The following is a 16912-nucleotide window of genomic DNA, read 5'->3' on the forward strand; positions in this document are numbered from 1 at the left end:
AATACAGAAAATAAAATAAATTCCCCGTCTTGACATTGACGCAAAACTACAAAGGAGGCACATATGAACTGAAACGTTCCTGTATTATGCAGCGGGAGTAATTTTTCTGAAGGCAAGATCGACATCGGTTGATACCTTCATTATTGCAAAGCACGATAAATCCTTACTCTCAGTGGTTATGAGTAGGAGCACACTAGTTCGTTTGTTGCTATTCAGGTCTTCCAGCTGAACAACCACGACGCAAAAATTCCTTTTGCGCTTGCAAGAATGTGAATTCTGTCATTTGACAATCAACCGGCCAACTTGAAACTAGCCGATCGCTTCTGTTTTCATCTGAAGGCGGGAGACTCACTGCCTGCGCTTCTGTACACAGTGAAAAGTGCTTCGACGATATCAGTCCTGAATAATGGCATGGCCAGTGCAATGAAACAATTATTTTCCTGCAATTCTCTTTCGTTCTTATTACTCACCGCGCCAACTGGCAGACGCTGGTGACAGCGCAGCGTGGCGTCGCTTGAACGGAATCCGAAGGCGAGGATAATGAGAATAGAACAAGAGTGACACAGTATCGTTATATAATCTAGGCCCATGTCACGGTTTCGTCCGTTGTACTCTAAACAAACAAATGCTAAAAATTTAAAAGCTAGCTGTCACTTTTCCTTATTCAACCTTATACTTATCTCCGCCAATGTTCTTCACGATACTCTGATGGAGGAGTTGCTTTTAGTCCCAATTCAAGCTTTTTCGTAAACCATGATGGCACAAGCCGTTCGCGCGCACAGGCACTGTTAAGGCCGCAATGCAAGACAGATAATGAAATAGCAATTAACGCTTACCGAGTAAGCGCAGCCATACGAGGCTGCATGGGAAGTAACGTTTCTTCCATCTCTGTCCAGGTTCACGCTCCCGACGAGGAGGATTTTATCAACTACGCAGACCTGAGAAACCATCGCGGCTGTTTTATGCAGCCGTACGCTGCCTGCGCACAGGCGGACGTTGATGACATATATTCCCTTGTTTGAAATCATTGCTAACTTTGTGGTTCCATGGAGAAAACCTCGTTTCAAAACCGACTTATTTAACGCTTAGAAACTAAAATGAAATGAAGCTATCAGTTCCGTTTTCAAAATGAGGAAGTATCTTCGTATTTGTATTAATTCCCATATTTTTTTTTGCAGAGCCAACATGCAGAAAAAATATCGGGAACTACGGGCACCTTATTTCTCTCGTGAGAATTACATTTCATCATGTCTTGATGTATTAAACAAGCTTTGTACAATATACTGCAGTCTGTTTGTGGCCTGTCTATCTGAGCTGTCGCGTTGGGCTGTGCTGAATGCTTTACCGTGCACAGAGGAAATGCACAACACGAAGTGAGTGCATTCCACGGCACACATTGTCGATGCAAATGCGACATATAATTTATTTACATCCTCGACCTTTTCACTTTGGCGCATGTTCAAAACACGCCATTGTTCTTGGTTTCACTGCGCTGCTAAGAATGTTCTTTGGATATGCAGTAAACAACTCTGGCGGTTTAATATTACCAGCCTTTCCTTGGCTGAGAGCACAAACAGAACTAAAGAATTCTTGACGCAGACCCAGTAATACTAATGTCGTGGTCAGTAATTTATATCTTGCCCATTCTCTAATGTGCACTGTGGTTCCTGCTATGTACTTGATATCTCATCTTTCACCATCATATTTTGTGCCACAAGCCGATACAAACGCACACCTTTCTTGACTTCTGCATGTTTTGCTAAACACGAGTAGGCATAGACATTCCTGATTTCTCCAATTGTGTTATTATTACTAGTATTTATTCACTGAATAGTTGTTTGATTTAATGATTGATTGATCGATCAAATGACCGATCTCTAAGCGCCCTTCTTCAAGTGACGTCTCCATAGCTGTTTTCGACGTCAAAATGCAGCGTCGTTCCTTTAGTTTTTCCTGTCGTCATTGCTAACACTGATTAATTAGATCGAACAGACACAATTAGAAACAGGCTGCCAACTTCTACCCCTAAACGCAATGCTTCATGGCACAGACGCCGCAATAGGCGGCGATACCCACGCAAGGTTAACACCATCACCGCATCCCATCACCATCACAGCCGTCTCAGAACGCCCACTTTTTCTGCTCACATCTATCAAAACGGGATTTCCCACGGAGATGATCAATGGAGCCTGGTCCATTGACCACGCCGTGCAGAGCGAGCTATGGAGAGCTCATTTTTCGCAGCTTACTTTGTTCATTTCGCGCAAGAATGCTTACTGCCGTGCCTACCCTCATACTAAGTTACGAACATTCCAACGCACTATATAGATTCTGGTCCTTCTGGAAGCTACTCAAGTACTCGATACCTGTCTTCTGAGGCAAGATGAAAGTATTAATTCCTGTTCTTTTGCTCAGGTACCCACTACACGTAAGTAGGCGCTACTTCAATTGGGAAATGTGATTTCCCTGGCCATTTCGGCGAGCGTGGGCGGCGAACTGCTCGCCCGCAGCATTCCGCACTCGTTGCTGCAGTGAAGAATACGTGAGAGTAAACAAAAATGCGGTGATAAGCCAGGCAGCCCGGTTGCCAGCTCTGCCACCTCGCCTTTTCTGGACTTTTTGGTTTTTGTGCATGCTCTGCATGCTCATCAACACCTGCGTGCATCTAAGAAACCCGTAATGCTTTTTTTTTATTCTCGAACGAAAACATCCGCAAAGCTTCATATCCTTCTCGCAGGTACGTCCGCGGTCGAAAAAAAAAAGGCCTAACGCAGAATGCGGCGCTACTAGCGCAGCCCTTACACGCAATCAGCATAGATTTCTTCATTCCTTCGCACAGGCAACTGGTCTCAAGCCGGGTTTCGTGACAGCCGCGTCGCTGCTCTCGAACAACTCAAGCACGCGCTTGACACCGCATACGTAGTCTGCGGCCGTGCCCTTGTTTTCTGTACGGCACGACCTCTCGGCCACCATTTGCTGTACGCGAAAACCGAAGTGGGGCACGGCTCATGAGTCGGTTTTCATTTTCCGGAAGCGTGAATGGAGCCCTTTGTTCACAACGCCTACGCTTGACTCAGCGAGAGAGCACTTCACGAGCAATCCGTCCTCCGCGGTCACAAATCACGAGCTCACTTCGAGTGAACCCAGATCCCTGCTGTGCCGACAGATTCCAGACAGCGGCGCCAGTGCGGCTGTACGCCGACAGCCGCAAAAGCAGCAATTTGAACAAGTCGCTGTTAATAAATACATCGACTGCACACTATGTGCACATACATTGAGAGGCAGCTAGTGTAGCTGCAGTCCATGTTGGCTACAGAGCCCAAGTGTGGTCGAAACAATAGACACTGCGGAAAAAAATTGCGCAATCTGTGCATCAGTAACAGTGCACACTTCTACCAAAATACTCATAGGTCGAGACGACTAATAACAAACTTGACGGTCGCGCGGATTGCGCTCGTTGTATCCGAGGTTCGTGCTAAGTGGACATCACATTTTAGAGCCAAAGATACGAAGTCCAACGGAACTGGCGTTTAATTCTTACAAAAGCTCGTTGTGAGAGTCGGTTTCTTCCATACAGCGCTTTCCAGCCTTCAAGAGCGGTCAAATTTTATGTTTCTAGCCGATGCCCTAATTTCCAACAATTAAGCAGCTTTGAGAACAAGATATAACTAATAGAGCACGCACGGAAACTATATTGGCAGGCCGGCCTCCTCGTCATCGTCATCAGATTCTCGGAAGTCGGACAAGCTCATACTTCTCGTGCAATGGCTTTGTCAGTCAATCGTCATTCAATAGCTATGTCTGCGTCATGATCCGCACCAACTAAGTCATCTCAGGCGAACTGATGTTCGGCCATCTCTGCATCAAAAACGCGTTGCTACCAATGCACATGCGTCTGATCACGCGGATGTTCCAGTCGTTCCTTGCGCTCATAAAGCATGATCAAGGGAACTAATTCTAGGCTCACACTGTTGACAGTCCCATCCACATGGACTTGATCCTTCCCACAGCTGCGAGCGAAATTATCCGAACCGGAACATTGCCATCTGCTGAGTGAATTCCTATCGGCATGAGCTGATGGTAGCAAATCTTGAACGCGTGAATGACGCCCATGCCGGGTGACTGATTTTGCACTTGGCATTCGGTGGCTAGAACAACGTTGTCACCACAGCCAGAAAAGGCAACAGGTGGTGCGTTACAAAGTCATCAGGCAGGAGTTGGAGCTCGTATTATTTTTTTCAGAAGGGTATTGGGCATGTTGGTTTATGATTCGGAAAAAAAACGTAACGAAAAAAAAGACAACTGTGAAAGACGGACATGGTCGTACACAGCGCTGTGTGTGATCGTCATTCTCAGTCCTTGTCTTTTTTTTTTTTTGCGCTACACTTTTTTCCCTGCATTTTTTTCGCTATGGCATGCTCGAACTTAACAAGCTATTCGGCGAGAAAATTATGCGCAGTACCCATTGCGCCACTGGAACTAATGCCTGGTTGTACGCTCGTCGCATGAAAACAAAAAAATCCCGTGTTCTCGAAGCCTTTGTGTTTGGCCTGTACACCGTACGAAAACGTAGCTCCCAAACAATCGCTGGGCGCGAGACTTGTCGATGACAAAGGGTCGCTGCTTTTTTTTTTGTCCTTACGTTCTTTTCGGCGGAGGATGTCACGGGCACCCGGAGTCGGTCTGCGCTTACCGGAAGTGCGAGTTTTTCGACTGAGGGGCAGAGTTTAGGGCACCTCCTCGTTCGCCCTAATCGAGCTGCGCCGCCATGGTTGTTCATTGTATCTGACACGCAGTCCCATTGCCCTTATGCATATTTTGACGGTAGCACCTCCCTTGGTCGTAATAAGCGAGCGTTCGTTATAACTGCAGGGATTATAAACGGGCTCGAGTTACATAGAAAGGACAAGATATTATTTCTGTAGTAGCATTAAATTTGAGGCCTATCAGGCAGATGACGTAACGACCTGACTACACAGTTCTCAGCTTTCATAATCCTAAGGCTCAACCCTCTTCCGATGCACTGCTCTGCGCTTCCCTGCACTGTCTTCTGATAATCACTTCTAAAATAGCAGTTTGTGATATCTGGACACAAAAATTACCAGAACCTCAATGGATGCCGTAATATGTAGTCTGATACCGAGATCTGTGGAAGCCGGGCGGCAAAATCGTACTAGTGCTCACTTCACCGGCTTTTCATCAGGCCAGGGGCAGCTAGCTCTCCCAGCCTTCTCAGCTCGACCTCAACTCTGGCAGCGGACTTCTTGTCTCCCCGGTACAAGTCCGGCGAGAAAATCAAGTCACCCCCACGCCCTCCAAACGAAAACACGGGCAGCGCCCCTTCCTTATTTATTTGTTTATTTTTGTCGTGTCAAGAGTACGCGGAGTCCTACCTCCGGCGCTAGAGCGCCTCTCGTGGCCGCTTCACAAGCAGCCTAACTGGGTGCGGAGAAAGCCTCTTAAGCTTGATAACAAATGACTGCCAGCGCTGGGCCCTCCGTCGATTTCTTACGCGCGAAGCTCGTGTCGGTAAAATGCAACCGACGCCATTTATAAGCACTGAACGCCGTCATTTCTCAGCCGACAATCGTCTCTTGAGCTCCCGTTCCCTATACAGGCGGCCATTCCGCCCAGACCCCCCCTCAGCGCGCCACTCGAGCTCGAGTGCTTTCATTTCCGTTCGCTTTCCGCGGCCAGCGACGGTTGTCCAGGTTGGCGCCATCTCGCTCATCTCATACTTATTTATTGAGTGCACTGACGGCCCGCTCCTCACGGAAGGTGCCTGTTCCGCGCCGTAAGCACCGGGCACCGTACGTGGGTGCCGACAGCGGCAAGAAGAAGAAAACAAGAGACATGAACAAAACCGCACGTCCGGAGTCTTCAATTCGGCTTGCGCTGAGTCAGTTGAGGCAGCTTGTATTGGAAACAGTTCGCAGGCAGCAGGCAAGGAAACGCGCCGGTTTTATCAGTTTAACCTTGCTGCGGTAGTTTGTATATCTGATTGCACGCACCGCTGTGTCCTCGCATCTTCTACCGACTCACGCCTGCCTCTCACAGACATGAGTAAGAATCAGAATACCTCAATATGATGTTTCATCTTCAAGTGGCCTTTGACATTATGTACGAGGCAAGTTATAATATCAGCTTTCTGAACACTGCCAATTTACTGCTTCATGCATTACCTGCTCCCCGTATGCTAAGGTGTACACGGTAGCATTCACCTGCAAAACTGCGTGATTACATCAAGCCCCCCCCCCCCCCCCCAAGAAAAAGTAAAATGAGATTGCAGACGCCTCTTGCAGATCGAAAAGCAAGGGTGCGTTTCACTCCATTGTGAGACCTGGAAATCTTCGCACACAGCGTGTCCCAAGTACGCCTAAGTAGCATCACCAGTTAAATGGAATTTAAATTAAGGCTGTGCGTTGCGCGAGCATTAGTTTCTGCCACGCCTCTAAGCTTTCGGTTGTATACGAAACGCAGAAATAGCCATCGACGCTCGTGACTCGCTTTAATAAAGCGCATGATGATCATTGTTGTCTTGGGTCTCTTGGCGGCCCATGACGTAGTTTAGGGCAATATATCCAGTCTAAGCCCCACGCTTGGCTTTTTTTCGTCAATAAATATAAACAAAAACTGGTGTCTCTCATTTTTTTTTTTGCAATCACATAAGGGATGACGACCGCAGTCGAGTTACGAGCGCGAGAAATAATTGCCAACGCCACTTTTCTCCTGAAAAATAAAATAAAATAGAAGATCGCCGAAGGCACACATACACCGCTGTGAACGTTATCAAAGACTGTGAACTGCTGTTTCTGGAACGAAATAAACAACGCACTGAATTTTCTTTAGGGCGTCGCTTTTATAAGAAAACGTACAAATAGACGTTTCTAGAATACCGGAGACGTACCAGTGGAGACGTATACCGGTTTACCGGACCCCTTCTGCGCATGCGCAGTGGAAATCTCTCTATAGTTAAGGCTGTGGTAGACGGGGCTTTACACAGTTAACTTCACCAAAAATTAGTGCTCCTTATTTGTTCTTTAAACACATAAATAACCAGTCTGCATGACTGCAATAATTTTGTTGCATGAGCCTTATACTACAGCCAGTAAAAATTTCTCTTTCTTGGAGTGTTAAAGTTACTCCCGGAGCAGGTTTTGCGATACTCCACAGCAACCAGTCGATCAAAAGCGCAATAAAAGAATTAATTGAGCATCACCGATCACTTGGTCCGTGTGCTTACCAGTCATGAACGCGTTCTACGCAAAAGTTACCGAGTGCAGCCTCGTTCAACTGCGCGCTGCGTTCATCTATTGCTCTCCCACCATTCGCCCAGCCCTTTCGCCCCGTGCAAGTTAACCAACCGTGTTTTAACCTGCTTAACATCCCCGCGTTTCCTCTCCCTGCTCTCTCTCGTTCCAAGTTTTCAGTTTGGCAGCTTGATGTACGATGCAGCAGCTCATCTCAGTAATCGTACCGGGCTTTTCCGAAAAGATTGCCAGCAGTTCTTAAAAATAGCCCTTGATGTCCTTTGAGGCATATTAAACCAGCCGTGAAGGATGCCAGATAATAAATAGGTGATCCATTCAACTATAGTATGCAGGTTAACTAAACTCTAATCTCGAACTTTTTATCTATTAGAGTTGTGCGCCTTCTTGTAATTAGAAATTTTCAGCTCGCTGTTTCTAATATCCGTATCAGCTTTTTGCAATTTCAAAAACTCGATTTCGCCCGGCACGGGGGCGAACAATTTTTGGACATTTTGCGCACCATTCGAACAGTTACGTGACCCTAGCACGCCCGCGTCATATGACTTTCTAACCGACCCGCGCTTGGCATGGATCACAGTGCAGGGGGGCTACCCAGGGCGGTAAAGAGGGCGGGGGTCATGTGATACGCGCGCCGCCCAGATGACGCGTCCTGGTGGGAGTTGCTGGGCACGCTTCCCAGCCACGTGATATATGAATAACGCGCAAAACGGCCAGAATTCGCCGCGCCACAGCGCTGAGAGTAATCACCTTTTCCAATTTCTAAAATCTGGTGCGGCTGTTACCAACTCAATTCTTAGTGAAACAGAGCAACGGCACGAGGTCAAAAAGAAAAGGCGACACAGAGCTGTGTCTCACAACGTCTTCTGCTTTCGGACTCCTGCCGTTGCGCTGTTTCACTGGGAATTACGTCTCACCGACGCGCTGGCCGGTTCATGTTGCATTACTAACGGCCGGCTACAAGTTTATAATTAGAACCAGGACCCTACCTGCAACAGTTAAAACGTTAACTGCCGCCATGATGGCTCAGTGGTCATGGCGCTAGGCTGCTCACCAGAAAGACGTGGGTTCGATCCCGGCCGAGGCGTTCGCATTTCGATGGAGGCGAAATGCTAGAGGCCCGAGTACTGCACATTAATGAACCCCAGGTGGCCGAAATTATCCAAAGCTCTCGACTACGGGCTCCCTTATGGCCCGAGTCGCTTTGGGGCGTTAACCCCATACCTGCAAAAGCCAACAAACAACTAAAAAGTTAACTATTAGAATTTAGTTAACCATCTTACTACACAACATGATTCACAAGTTTGCTGACGTCCATCGCCACTGCCATTATTATCGCTAAGAATCCACCTTTAGAGCTAAAAAAAAAGCCTATTTTTCGTAGAATTATTCGCCGAATTACTGAAACGCCTGGTATGGAACGCTTGGTTATATACAGTGTACCGCACCGAGATTCAGCGCTATTCAGAGGACAGTGCAGACGATTATGGTTTGCATAATGACACCACCCGAGGCGTTACAACTTGTACCCATTAGAAACCATTACGGGCAATTTTTGCGACCTTTTCATTGGGATAGAAGCTGTCTTTTTGAGTGGAATTGGTGATGCTTGCTTAGCTAGCCTTTGTTAAGGCAGCATACGCAATCACTAACGTGGCATGCGCTTCATTATTACTTCGCGCAAGCAATTCACGCGCCCACCGACGGCGGCGCCGGGTGCTTCTTCTGTTGGTACGTTTTATGAACAATTCAGAGCCCCCGAAGACGACACGAACAGTTTCACGGTATGTCGCGCGCTTTATTCCGTAACATTTAAGCATAACGGAAATCACATTCAGTGCCCGCTTAAACACGACTAGGCTCATAAGCTAAGCGCCGTTCTGAGTTTTTCTGTTGTTTTTTTTGCACGTATAAAACCACGCCCGCACAGCCGATAGAAAATAATTACCGTGTAAACAGGCTCCGCTGGGCCGTTAAAGGATACAGATGCGGCCGCGATAATAAGGGCCAGCCGGTAATATCCACTCAGGCAGAGCGCCCCAAACCCGTGGCGGACGCCCCTCTGAGGCGCAGCGGTGGCCGGGCATCACATCTCATTAGCTGCGGGTCTATAGAAAAGACAACAAGAAGGAACTGTAGCGCTCGCATTAATCCGGGCGTGGTACCTGATGAGGAAGTCCTCCTTGAAAAACAAGACAAAGCCACCCGTCGCTTCGCGATGCACTGCCTAAGCGAGGAGAAAGCGTACGACGAGAGTCACGCGACGTGTTCGATGCTTCCGCGGCACTTTTAATCACCCGAGAACGCCACCGCTTCTATGCAACGCGTTCCGGCTCACCGTTAAAGCTGCGCGCGCAACGCAATTTGCTGTTAGCAGTGACGTGAGGCGTGCCTGCTGTTGTCGCCAAATGACACGCCGACCACACCAATTTAAAGATTTCGGCTGATGGTCGTCCAATAATGACCGCAACTCAGGTCTGATAACGAGCAGCGGTCACCGCACCTCGCTGGTGGAAAAAAAAAAAAACGCTGTGACGTTTAACCACTAGCAAGCAACCTATTCCCATTTCTCTTGTTCTCTGCGTGTGTTTGTGCTTATTTTTATTTGTTCACCCCAGCACACTACTATTGAAAATACAGGTGAAGGCGCGAAACTGTAAACTAACCTGTCTACGAGGGAATGAATTTGTTATTTGCATCACGCTAGGGCAGACTAAATAGGCCCTGCTTGCGTTCTGTCAGGGCATCTCTGTACGCAATTTCCTAAACACTCTCTCAAGAAACGGCGCCAAAGGGCGACGGAGAGGACGAAGGCAGGGACGTCCGCCGCAGGCAGACTGAAGGTGCAGCCGCTGCCTTCTGATTGTTCACTGTGCCCTGACCCCATGCCGTTTCCACCTTTACACTTTCGATAATTAGGCAGCGGACGGCGCCTCACCGAGGTGTGATCAAGTCTGGCCCTCACAATTTTTTGAACATATTTAATAGGAAGCGTGAATAATGCTCTTGGCGAGTGAGTGAGAAAAACGTTTAATGTATAGAATAAATCGAGGTAAGTTGGGTGGGTCCTTATTCCAGGAGCCCAGTACTTTTTCCGCCTATACCCTTGCTCGGTTCACCAGCTACAGCTGGTCTTCCTGACATGAGCTTGCCAGCGCCGCCTCCCAGTCGTCAGTTCTTGGGATATTGATTCTCGAAATATTTTGATTGTTCTGGCATGACCATACCATGTGGTATAAGTTAGCCACTTCGCCGCAGAAGGCGCAATGAGGATCGTACGAATTTTGAAACATACAGCTGCTCCAGCATCTAACTAAGTAGATATAAGTATTCGATTGCAATTTCCTTAGAATTATTCCTTGCTCCCTGTTTAAATTTGTGTCCGGTTCGACGTACATTTTCCTTGTTAATCTCAAATATTGCAGTAATTCTCTACAGCTTAACAACGGCTGTGGTTAATTATGTTCCTGCGAATGTAGGGGAACCCGGGGTAACAGCGCGCGGGCAGCGGCGAGGGCCTTCGTTTCCAAAATCAGCAGTGTGTCCTGGGGTCCATATCACTATGGACTTAAAGTCTTTGCCTTCTCTACTTTGGAGAATTCTTCTTGCGTCTTTACCAATCCTTCCTCTGGTACAGTTTCGACATACAGTCTGGGGGTCTGTAATTACACATGAGAACTTCCGGGAAACCGTCGCCAAAGTAACCGCCGCCTTTTCCGCCTGGGAGATTCCCTGATATCGAATTGAAGCCCCATCAACTAATTTCTCATCCGCACCCGTGCATGCTATGGGTGATATCCCGTGGACCGGTCCCGCCGCGTCCACGCAAATTTCCTCTTCCATCCCGGCCCATGTTCTCCTGGCGGCATTGGCCCAGCCTTTCTTCTTCGCTGATGAAATTCCGGGTGCACATTTCTCGGTATGGGCTGCACCTCCATCTTGCTTCTATGCTGGTCTTCCAAGTCCTCCCTGTCCTCCGTAGACCACATGCATGGGAGCCCTAGCCTATCGAGTACGTCCCTTCCCCTCCTGCTTCCTGATAGTCGTGTCCTCTTCAAAATCGAATGGCCTTCAATAATTTCGCCTGCAGTGTTGGTGCAAAGTAAGGCCTCTATTGCGAGCAGAATGTAATGCGAAAGCCCCGAGGGTAAATAAATGAAATGAAATGGCGGGTATGTTCTTGGTGTTGAAGATAATATTCACGGGTACCACAGCAGCTGTCGAGTGGCACAGAATAATATTTGTCGGCGCGAGGTACTGGGTTCAAACCTCGATATCGGCGGTAACCCGCCGGTTTTTATCATGGGAGCAGGCGTTCCCCGTACAGATCCTCGGCCAGCGAGTATATGCCGAAACCTATTCGACGTCGTGCCGGGTGTGAGCGTTTTTAATGCTGGAAAACCTGCAACCGACTGTAAGTAGGCCTTATTGCTTCTAAGAGTGTTTAATTCAGCAAGGCGAAACAATTGCCCTATGAGGAAGATATCAGAATTCAACACTTCAGCATTGCGTCATTTCGCTACTTGAGCCTGAAACTGAGAATTCCTTTTATTTAGTGCGCTATGTATTTTCCTTTTTCAGTTTTCTCATCAGCGGACTTAATGCGCTTCTTACACACATACACACACACAAAGAAATAAAAATTTTCGCGATCCGGAGAAATTTGATTACTCCACCGCCGGGTTTCGAACCGTGTGCCTCATATCACTGCACCATATGTCATTGACGCGCCTCTGCGGAAATTTTTGACGTATAAATCGCTGGAATACTAGTGCATGTAACCTAATCTGAGCTTTTCGTCCGCGCGGTATTCTCTTGCGTTGACAACGGCGCTCTGACTGTGTGAATACGGGAGTAGAGTACACTATACCCTCCTTGTGCAGTCTAGTAAGTGTGCATAAGTAAAACAGCTCGCAAACCGGGATGGGCAGCCTGCTTCATTATGGCGGCCTACAAATGAGCCGCCCACTCCGCACTTATCGGCTCCTAGAACAGCTTCCTGCCCAACTTTCTAGAAAAAAAATGTTAGGAATTTATGAGGTTACTCTTCTGTATTCGGTAATTTTCGTTGCGGGCCGGCTGAGTTGGGACAGCAGAATAGAAGAAGAAACTAACCTGCTGTTTAAATGTAGAGAAGCCAGGGGTGTGCTGAGATGTTGTTACTTTGGATTAAATAGCCCAACTGTGCGATTTCAGGAATTTCTTCGTAACTTTACACGCCTCTGCAGACCGGGAGGCTTCACTCCACGCCAAACGTCGTCTGCTAGCCTAGTGCTCTTCACTGCCAACACCCGCCAAGGGCAGTTACTTGGTTAAGTTGGTTTCTCCACAGCATGTATAAGAGTCGTGCATAAGCGTCAAGAAAAAAAAAATGTCTACGAATGGTTCAGCTTCAGTTCCATCGCTGCAACCAGCACGCAGACCATGTGATGCTACGCCTTCCGCCTATCCCAGAGCAACTGCCCAAAGATAACATGAGAACGAAATATTTAAAGATAGATTTAAATTTGCGTTTTTGATTGAAGGCACCATCATTTAACGTCCACACGTTTTTGTAATTGCCGCCGCGGTGGCTCTGTGGTTATGGCGCTCGGCTGGTGACCCGAAAGACGCGGGTTCGATCCCGGCCGCGGCGGCTGAATTTCTATGCAGGCGAAGATCTAGAGGCCCGTGTACTGTGCGATGTCAGTGCACGTTAAAGAACCCCAGGCGGTCGAAATTTCCGGAGCCCTTCACTACGGCGTCTCTCATAGCCTGAGTCGCTTTGGGACGCCAAACACCCATAAACCATAAACAAAACGTTTTTCAAATTGGCGATATCATTTCCTTCGGGAAGCGCAGCTGTGCATACGACCGTATGGGGGTTAATTACTGGTAGATATACTCGCGTCGACGAAATGGCCGGGTTATAGTCTAAGTTACGTTTCACCGCACACGAATGCTATCACCGGAATTCATTCGCACAAAATCTTAGTGAAAAAAGAAAAAACGAAAACCCCGTTCTGAGAAACACCGAAGAAAGACCTCCGAATTGAAAAAAAAGGTAAAAACCTGAAGTTTCTGTCCATAATTATAACTGTCAATAGTATTTTTTTCAGTGAGTGCTCGACGAAAAAACATATATTCCGGAAATGTTCAGGTCATAAAGCTTCAGGTGAAGAAGCAGTTGCACTGTAAATCATAATATATGCAATAATTAAGGACGAAATGTTTTCGATTATTGTTCTCAATATCATTCGCGCTTGGAAAGGTGCTGTACACTACTATACGAGATATGCCAAAAGAAAATACAAAAATGCTTGAAACTAAACAACCAAAGAAGTATTAATGACACCGCAGGGAGAAGGCTGCGCGCTGAAACGAGCTAGTTAAAGAAAGCGGTGCTCAACATTTAGGCCCTAACGAAGTAAACGAATTTCGACACAGAAAACAAAAGACCACGAGGTAAATCGAACATGCGAGAAAGAAATCCCACAGTAATTTCAACATACACGTGAGTGGACCGAGTGATTTAATTTTTCGGCACTGTTCCAAGTAGGGTCACCTCGGCATAGTGTTTTAGAGACGTGGCCTGCATCGTAACGTTGCTGCTATACCCTTGCGGTTTAGGCTCGAAGCCTAAAGCATTACGGTGTGGTGGGAACTGGTGCAAAGACGCAGTGATTTTGTTGCGGTATGATGAAGCGAACATGACCACTGATGATTTTTCAAAGCATCTGAGCGGATTGGAGCTTTTTGCTGTCTGTCCCTACTATACGGCTCATCATCAGCATCGAGGGTACTGCAAAAGAACCAGACGCGTTGCTGCATCATACTGAAGAAGTTGGCGCGGAAAAACGAGGACAAGCGAGACAAACAAAGACGAGCGCTACTCACAACTGAAGGTTTATTCCAGACAATGCTCGAATAAATAGTGAAACCAACAAGAACAAAAACAAACAAACGTCATGAACACCACAAGTTACTCCGTGAATCTCAATGATTTGGTTAGGAACAGATACTCCCTATCAGAGAAGCGGACGGAAGTCTGACTAATGCACTTATCGCCACTGATGCGCATATGAAAGGCTTCCATGAGCTCCCGCGTGAGTTGCTCCCTGTGCCTGAATAGGATCGTCGTTTTTTCAAAAAGCGGTTTACACTGGATTTTCTTTTCCTTGTCGTTTGTAATGCACGTGCGGCAATGTTTAGGGAGGTTATCAAGAGAATCTCCCCCAAGCAATCTTCGGTGCTCTCCTAATCTCTCGTTGACGCATCGTCCAGTTTGGCCGATGTATAGAGCGCCACACGACAACGGCAATCTGTACACAACCCCCCTGGCACAGGTAACGAACGGGGCTTTGTGTTTGATATTGCATTCATTTCTTGTTTTTCTTGTTTTTCGTACCGTTCTTACGCCTCCTTCTTCCATCCGTTTGTGCACCTGTGAACAGATTGCTCCCAACTTCCGAGGGGCGGAAAAGACAATCAGAATTTGATACCGCCCGGCAACATTTTTCAGTCCATGCGCCAATCTGTGCACATATGGTATGACTGCAAAATTTTTTTTTGACGCTCTTTTTCTCGGAGTTTAGGTCGCGACCCATCCTTGACCCACCTTACCAATCTTCCACAAGCTTCCACAATTATATGCTGAGGGTACCCGCTTTCTTTCAGCCTCTTCACCTGGGACTCGACGCTTTCCTTGATAGCATGTGAGCAAGACTTGGTGATGGCCGCTTTTAGACAGGAAGTGACTATCCCGTTCTTTATGACTTTGGAGTGACCAGATGAATAATCAAGCAACGCTTTTTTGGCCCTAGGGTGGTATGCCCAACAAACATGTTTGGGGCGAAAATGCAAAGACAGATCTAGGAACTGGAGCCTTCCATCTCTTGGTACTTCTACTGTGAAATTGAGACCAGGGCCGCACTCCTTAAAAAGTTTTAGCACATTGACGATGGTGCGTTGCAGGTTGGGTTCAGAAGACAACACTAAGTAGTCATCAACATACCTACATGCCTTCCAAATTATCCCTCCTGATTTCTTTTCTATGGCTCTGTCCACCTTAGCCAGAAAAATGTTGCTAAGGATGGGGGCTATGCGAGACCCGATACAAACACCAGTTCGCTGTACGAAAAATTTCCCGTTCCACCCTATGACCGTTGATTTGAGATAAAACGTGAGTATCTCCAAAAAAGACCCAACAGATACACCACATCGGGACACGAATGCGGCCTCGTCGTTGTGCTCCATAATGCATTCCTGGACACTTTTCTTCATCTCGTTACTTGGCATTGAATAGTACAAGTATTCAATGCCAAGTAACGAGATGATAAAAAGTGTCCAGGAATGCATTATGGAGCACAACGACGAGGCCGCATTCGTGTCCCGATGTGGTGTATCTGTTGGGTCTTTTTTGGAGATACTCACGTTTTATCTCAAATCAACGGTCATAGGGTGGAACGGGAAATTTTTCGTACAGCGAACTGGTGTTTGTATCGGGTCTCGCATAGCCCCCATCCTTAGCAACATTTTTCTGGCTAAGGTGGACAGAGCCATAGAAAAGAAATCAGGAGGGATAATTTGGAAGGCATGTAGGTATGTTGATGACTACTTAGTGTTGTCTTCTGAACCCAACCTGCAACGCACCATCGTCAATGTGCTAAAACTTTTTAAGGAGTGCGGCCCTGGTCTCAATTTCACAGTAGAAGTACCAAGAGATGGAAGGCTCCAGTTCCTAGATCTGTCTTTGCATTTTCGCCCCAAACATGTTTGTTGGGCATACCACCCTAGGGCCAAAAAAGCGTTGCTTGATTATTCATCTGGTCACTCCAAAGTCATAAAGAACGGGATAGTCACTTCCTGTCTAAAAGCGGCCATCACCAAGTCTTGCTCACATGCTATCAAGGAAAGCGTCGAGTCCCAGGTGAAGAGGCTGAAAGAAAGCGGGTACCCTCAGCATATAATTGTGGAAGCTTGTGGAAGATTGGTAAGGTGGGTCAAGGATGGGTCGCGACCTAAACTCCGAGAAAAAGAGCGTCAAAAAAAAATTTTGCAGTCATACCATATGTGCACAGATTGGCGCATGGACTGAAAAATGTTGCCGGGCGGTATCAAATTCTGATTGTCTTTTCCGCCCCTCGGAAGTTGGGAGCAATCTGTTCACAGGTGCACAAACGGATGGAAGAAGGAGGCGTAAGAACGGTACGAAAAACAAGAAAAACAAGAAATGAATGCAATATCAAACACAAAGCCCCGTTCGTTACCTGTGCCAGGGGGGTTGTGTACAGATTGCCGTTGTCGTGTGGCGCTCTATACATCGGCCAAACTGGACGATGCGTCAACGAGAGATTAGGAGAGCACCGAAGATTGCTTGGGGGAGATTCTCTTGATAACCTCCCTAAACATTGCCGCACGTGCATTACAAACGACAAGGAAAAGAAAATCCAGTGTAAACCGCTTTTTGAAAAAACGACGATCCTATTCAGGCACAGGGAGCAACTCACGCGGGAGCTCATGGAAGCCTTTCATATGCGCATCAGTGGCGATAAGTGCATTAGTCAGACTTCCGTCCGCTTCTCTGATAGGGAGTATCTGTTCCTAACCAAATCATTGAGATTCACGGAGTAACTTGTGGTGTTCATGACGTTTGTTTGTTTTTG

Source organism: Amblyomma americanum, chromosome 1, assembly GCF_052857255.1.
Source record: "Amblyomma americanum isolate KBUSLIRL-KWMA chromosome 1, ASM5285725v1, whole genome shotgun sequence".
NCBI lineage: Eukaryota > Metazoa > Arthropoda > Arachnida > Ixodida > Ixodidae > Amblyomma > Amblyomma americanum.